This window comes from Populus euphratica, unplaced genomic scaffold (assembly GCF_000495115.2).
Source record: "Populus euphratica unplaced genomic scaffold, PopEup_1.0 scaffold136.1, whole genome shotgun sequence".
Classification (NCBI taxonomy): Eukaryota; Viridiplantae; Streptophyta; class Magnoliopsida; order Malpighiales; family Salicaceae; genus Populus; species Populus euphratica.
The window spans coordinates 569,866-577,397 of record NW_011500002.1 but is presented as its reverse complement, the minus strand read 5'-3'; positions in this window follow the sequence as shown (position 1 = coordinate 577,397).

Sequence of the window (7,532 nt, the reverse complement as noted above, 5' to 3'; positions counted from 1 at the left end):
ATATATATATATATATATATATATATATATATATATTTGATGAATTAGTAGTTGTTGGCTAGCTAATTTCTCTTAAGGATTTCAATTTGTTTGTGTTTTGAAGTTTTTGTGGTGAGTTTAAAGACATGGTAATAAGCCTTTTAACCAAGGCATGATCTTTTTTTTATTCAGATCTTTATAGTCATCTACTTACTCATGAGTTCCTTCATAAGACCTCTCTCCAACTCATGGTTGTCACTCCTTCTTTACTGCCCACACTACCTCAGCCACCATCAACAAATGCTACACACCATTAGTCATCAGGTTTATATAACAACAGTCCTAATTTTAGTCGTGATAGAGGATGATTTCGTGGAAGCTGGAAGTCCAACAAGAATCAAAACAACACTAGAAATAAATCTGATTTTCATGGTTTTTAGGGGTCTTACAATAATAACTAGAGGTAGAGCAATTAGCAATAAAATATAAGGAATAATGGCTTTTCACAGTGGTCTAATAATTGTTCTTTTACAAATAATGTCAAGTGTCAAATTTGCCTATCATTTAGTCATACAACTCCTCAATGTTCTCAATTTCACAACCATGAACAATAGTTAAATGCCAAAATTATTGTCAATAATGTCTCTTCTCTTAACACTATGGATTGGTTTTCAACATTGGTATGAATCAATACGTTACATATGCTCTCACGACTCTAAGCGTATTTGAATCCTATCTTGGTAATGATCACTTATATTGGTAATGATAATTTTTGTTACTCATTTCTAAGGCCTCACATTAACAAATAATTTTTAAAAAAAAATACAAAAAATAAAATTAATATATATATATATATGAGAAGAGTATATCAAAATACCCAGTAAATTGCTAAAAATAGATTGAGGAAGATGAAAATATAAAAAATTGAAAAATTCGATAGTGCATTTTCAATTAATAAAGGTTCTACTAGAAAATAAAATTCATTTTGAGGAGAGAAATTCAAAATTTAACGTTTAAGGACTCAATTAGAATTTTTCAATGTTTAATTAAATTTATTGAGTTTTTAATTACAAGAAAATTTTGAATTTTTTAAAAGTTAATTTGGTAAAATGAGAGCCTTAATAACATAAATATTAAAGTTTGATGAGCAATCAGGAACTTGATTGAAGAAATCTAAAATTAAGAACTAACTTGTAAGACATGCGAGACTTCATGGATTGAAATTGGTGAAATCAGGGGTCAAATTGATGAAAATTAAAAGTTTGATAGTCAATTAAGGGTTCAATTAAACAAATCAGATTTAGGATTGATTAGGTTGGCACCTTTAAAAGAATAAATATAATGTTACAAACCTCCAAATTAAGCAAAACTAGATGCAAATGAAACATGCGCACCCCCTACCAAATTTAGATGGTCTTAGATGACGATGATATTAGAATTGCTATGACAAAGTCTTGAAAATGGGTAACTTAGTCAACGATAACAGTGCAACTATCATGCAAAAAAAAAGATTTGGTTTGTATGTGTTCACACATAGAGACTTTTTAATGGGTCCTTATTAAGGGTTCATAACACTCCTCTTTAGATCAAGACATTAGAAATGGATTCAAAACCCTATAAACGCCTTTCTCAAGATCAAGAAAGGGTTGGATAGAAAAGAAGAAAAGAAAAAACAAGAAAAGACAAGAAAACAGAGAGTAATATCAATAAAAAGAATATAAGGGTAGAAGTCCAAGAGCAAAAGTAAAAGTCTTCTTAAGTTTTATAAGCTTGTAAGGGGGGAAATTCTCTAAATGCAAACCAAAAAAAATAGGTCATTTATGGCCTACTTTTGTTGTTTTTGTTATTTGCTTTATTTTATGCTTACAAGCATAAAAAGAGGTTTAATGCTTAATAAACAATGTTGCATTCACCTCTTTGTTCCTTTGATTTTTATTTAATGAAGTTATTTTAAATTTTTTTAATGTATTAAAGTTGTTTTTAAGTTTTCATTTTGATATATAAATATTTTTTTAGCTTTGGTTTAGTGTAAGTTATTTATATTAAAGGAAGGGTGTTTGTCCTTAGCTTGTTAAGCCTATTCATTCATAAAAATAGCTTTAGAAATCCAATTTTAAATCCATATTTCCTTAAATGTAAACTATTTTATGTTAGTTTCTAGATTTGGATCTTATGTTTGATTTTGATTATTTGATGTTTTTTTTTACAAGGTTTTTTATATTCAAGCATATTTGTGCTTGATAGTGTGACTTATTGAAATAAAGAAAATATGTTTTAGAGGCCAAAAATGCATATTTTGAGGCTTGATAGTAGTTGTCCCATGGTTGGGTTTTTGCTGGTTTTGGGCAATGTTCTTAGGAAGAACATTGACTTACCCCTTGATTTGGATCAATTTTGATCCATTTCATTGCACAACCCCTTATTTATGCATAATTAACTACTAATCTATTGTTTATTTGCATCAACAACCCTTTATTATGCATGATTAACCCTTTCTTTGTTTGCTAATTCTAATGGCTTTTAAAATAAAATGATAAAAGTCAAGAATAATCATCTTCCAATACCTTTAGATGTATAAAAATCTCCTAAAGATCTATTATATTTTCATCAATATTAATATTATAAAATAAATATCTATTTCTCATTAATATTGTGTAAGATATATTTATTTTTTATTAATATTATTAGAAGGAAATAATACTCCAACTCCTTTATTCAAGCAACATAACAAGATTTAGGGGTTATGTGTATCCTTTGAACTACCTAGGTAAAAGGTTCATAATTATCTATTTTGTAAGTATTCATGATTTTATTCTTAGAGAATCAGACATATATAATAAAGAAACACTTTTTTTCTTAGAATTTAAAGTTTATTCTCTCATTTATTATAATCTTTTATTAAAAATCATTGACTTTATCATCAAATGGTCTCTAAACCCACCACAAAGAATTGTTTAACAGGCATTAGGTTTTTTTACATCAACCATCAATTTTGAGAACTATAAAGAAGGGAATATTAACTTGAATATGTGATTATCCATTATTCAAACACTTAAAAAACTCATTCCTAAGCATATTGGATTTTGGAACATCATTAATTGGCGTCGTTTATAGAAATCTAATAAAAAATTCATCAATTGTTCTCTTTGAATTGATTTTTTACTTTCGTAATCACCATCAATGTCAAATATTCAACAACTCATCAACCAAATACAACTCCTTACCTATGTTGTGTTGGTAACTCAATGGCTAAATTAGACTTTATCACCTCGACAAACTTTGGCACTTGTAACAACATTTTTTTTCACAACTCCACAATAATAGGCTTCACTTAGCAACCATAGACAATTGTATTATTCAGAGGAATTTGGAAAGAATAAAACATTGGGGAGTTTTTAGCCTGAATGTAACCAAATCCTTCTAGAGGGTGTTTATATCATTATAATGCTTATGCACATAACAAGTATTTTAAATGCTTCTGGCCATCATGGGATGAAGGCTAGCCATCAATTTCACTTTTTCATGCCAAAATCCTTTAACTCCTAGAACCTTATAAATATAGGAGTGGAAAGTAGCATGCAAGGGAGTATATGCATGAAAATGTCTACACGCACATGAAATTCAAGATTTTCTCTTGTCAAAATGAGTGTTGTGTAATCATATATTCATTAATTATATTTCTACTAAGATAACCCTAAACAACTATGATGGAACACATATAGAACACATGGAGTAGCATGAAACTAGTTATTTAGGATAGCAATGTCAAAACCCAATTATAATCGAAACCGAGCAAAAAAAATAAAAATAATAAAATAAATGTATAAAAGGGATGAAATTGAACCAAAAAAAAATAGTAAGGCATTAATTAAATGAGAATGAAGGGATGGGGGCAAGAAGGGAAAAACTTGATTTAAAGGGGTCAATGTGTAAAATAAAAAAAAAATTAGGTTATATAAATACATGATCTTCTTCTCTTTGCCATCAATTTTAAAGCTAAAGAGAGGGTGAGGAATTATTGAATTTTCTTCCAAATTTTTGCCAAATTCAATTAAAAAAAAGAGAGAAATTCACTCAAGAAGTTAATATATCTTTGAGGTTCAAAAATGGGTGATTAAGGGTTATATAGTTATTTTGAAGAGAGAAAAAATCAAAAGCTAGTTTAGGGAGAAAGAGAAGAGAACTTGGAGTTTTCTTATCTTTCATCTTTGAAACATCTTGCTTTTGAGGTGATAGACCTATTCTATGTGGTTAGTTGCTTTAATTTCATGCATTGATGAAGAAATGCAATGATTTATATTATGTAAAATTAGGGGTTTGAGTTGTGGATTGTTGTAATGATGCAATTTATAGTTTAATGATGATTATAAGCATGTGATAAGATTGGGTAATTGGTTAATTTTTAAAAAAAGTAGAAGAAATAAATTTTCCTTTTTTATGAACATTTTCGGCCAAAAGGAAGAAATGGGAAAGAAATTGAAGAATTAATACAATTGATTAAAATTATAATAAACAACATGATTATAAATGTAAATGAAGGGAAAGAATAAGAGTATTTTTATAAAAAAAAAAATGGATTCTTCCCTCTCTATTGGTTTCAACCAAGACTACAAAAAAAAAAAAAGGTTGAACTTTGGCCTTGACAATGAGGGGAACAAGTTTAGTTAGATGAATTGATGTGTTCGAACAACAACATAAAAAATCAAGGAATTTTATTCCCTTGAAATTTAGCTAAGCTTGTAGTGGAGCATTGAGTTAGGAAAATATGTGAATCGTGTTGATTTTAAATTGAAGAAAAGATTGATTCTTATACAAAATGAACAGTTAGTGATTATTAATTTCGGTGATACAAAGAAAGAGAGAGCGCCTATGGTTTTGGGTTTTTTTTTTTTCATGGATGAAAATCATGAATTCTTTGAAAAATGCAAGAGAACGAAGATTACAATATGAAGACTTTCTCTCCATGAGTAGAAATGAGTAGAAAAATTGAAGAATCTAGAAATTCTTGATCGTTAGATAATGAAGATTAGGTTTCTTCTTAATCCACGCAATTAGAAAGCAATTATTTTGACCAATAAGGGGTTAACGTATTTGTACAAGTTCCCCCCCTGAAGTTAGTCATAAGTAATTAAGCTCCTAGGTCACCGTTGTCATCCTTGTTGCATGAGAAAATCGATAAATAAAAATAAAAATATTAAAAAAATATTTTCATTGGTAAATTTTTGATGGATTTTATTGATAAAAATATTCTCTTAATATATACCGAAATAATTATAGTAAAAAAAATTAAAACAAAGCAAAAAAAAATAATGATATTTCATCTCTACTAACGAAATTATCGATAGAATAAAATCTGTCTGTAAATTTGTTAGTAAAATATGAATATTGTTCATTATATCAATTACAATGGGAATTGCCAATGAAATTTTCCGTTAGTATTTTTCAAAGAGCTTCAGAATTGTTTACTTTGCAATTGCACTGTTAATTATCGCTCTCTTCTCGACACAAGTCATCCTTTTTTAACTTTTGTAGTCACTATATCCGTGTTCTAATTTATTGTAGATTTTTTTCATTTTTGTAAGTAAATCTATCTTTTTTTAATTTTAACATTAAATTATTAATTTTATTATTATTTAATGTTTTATTAGTATATCTATCTTGTTAGTATATGTATAGGTTTTATTGTTATTTATCAAACAAACTTGTAGTATGAATGTATAATTTTGTACTTGTTATGGTTTGTTTTAGATTTTATAAAATTTTATTTATTTTTAAATTATTAAAAATTATGTTGAATTATCGAATTAGATGTGTTGTAATGAAATAAATAATAACTTGTTGAAATAAATAATAACTTGTTGAATAGGTCCGTTTTAATTTTTATCAATGTTATTGCGAAGTTGTAATTTCTGTAAATTTATGTGTATAAATTTTATGGTTTGTATGAATGTTAATAATTGATAATTGATAATGAATATTTAAGAGAAGTTTTAATTAGTTTGTTGGATAATATTTTTTTCAAATTTATTTACTTAACATAGTTAATTAATACATATTGTTATCATTATTTTATAGAGGTTTGATAGAAGTCATGGATGGTCATTCATAGATATATTGAGATTCACCCTAAGGATTGCAAATGATGGATTATTGTAATAGGGTTCAGGGTTTTATTAATTTTGCAACATTTATTTCAAGAAATTTTAGTGGAGACGGTATTAGGTGTCCATGTAAGAAATGTAAAAAGTATTTATATCCAGATGTTGTAACAATAAATCTTCTACATGAGGGGTTCATGGAGGATTACCTATGTTGGTATGCACATAGAGAACTATTTATTCGTAGCAACATTTATTTCAAGAAATTTTAGTGGAGACGGTATTAGGTGTCCATGTAAGAAATGTAAAAAGTATTTATATCCAGATGTTGTAACAATAAATCTTCTACATGAGGGGTTCATGGAGGATTACCTATGTTGGTATGCACATAGAGAACTATTTATTCGTAATAAGAGCATGGTAGAAAGGATGGTTTGGACAACTTCTAGTGTCAAAAATGTGCATGGAGTTGTAAATGACAATAGTAATCCTTACAGAAGAAATCAAGATAATAATAGTCAATGTCCAATTATAGAATAAGAACTTAATGTATATACGACTAGGTTTTTTAATCTGTTGAAAGATTTTGATGAACTATTATGAGATGGTTGCTCCAATCATAGTAAATTATCAGTCATTGCATAGGTATTCACCATTAAGTTAAATTGTGGGTTAAGTGAGATGGATTATGATAGAATTGTTAAATGAGCGATAAGTATTTTATCTGAAGAGAACATGATGAAAGAGAACTTCTATATTATTAAGTTCATAATGAAACCCCTCAATTTAGGATACCAAAAAATCGACATGTGCCCTAACTTATGCGTGTTGTACTACCTTGAAAATGTTGAGCTAACTGGGTGCAAGACATGTGGGCATTCCCATTACAAACCCAGAACTAGCATAGAAAAACTTTCATGGCATATAAAAAACTTAGATACTTTTCAATCACACCTAAACTACAAAGGTTATTTATATCACCAAGGACTATTAAGCATATGACATAGCACCAATCACATGATATAGTTGATGGAGTGAGGGTGCATCCTTCTGAAAGATATGTGGAAATACATTAACAGTGTACATCATCACTTTTCAACTAAATCAAGGAACTACGTCTTGGGTTGTGTCAGACAAATTCAACCCGTTCAGGTTATTTGCTGCTCCTTATTCTTGTTAGTCAGTTATACTCACGGTTTATAACTTACTACCAAGAATATGTATGAGGTTAGGGTTCATATTTTTATCTACTGTCATACCTTGTACAAGCAGCCCAGACCAGAATATAGATGTTTTTCTTTGACTGTTGATTGATGAGTTAGCGCAGTTGTAGTCCTCTAGAGCTTTGACTTATGATATATCAAGAAAACAGAATTTTATTATGAGGGCAACTTTAATGTGGACTATCAATGATTTTCCAGCTTATGGAATGGTTTCTGGTTAAAGCACGTATGG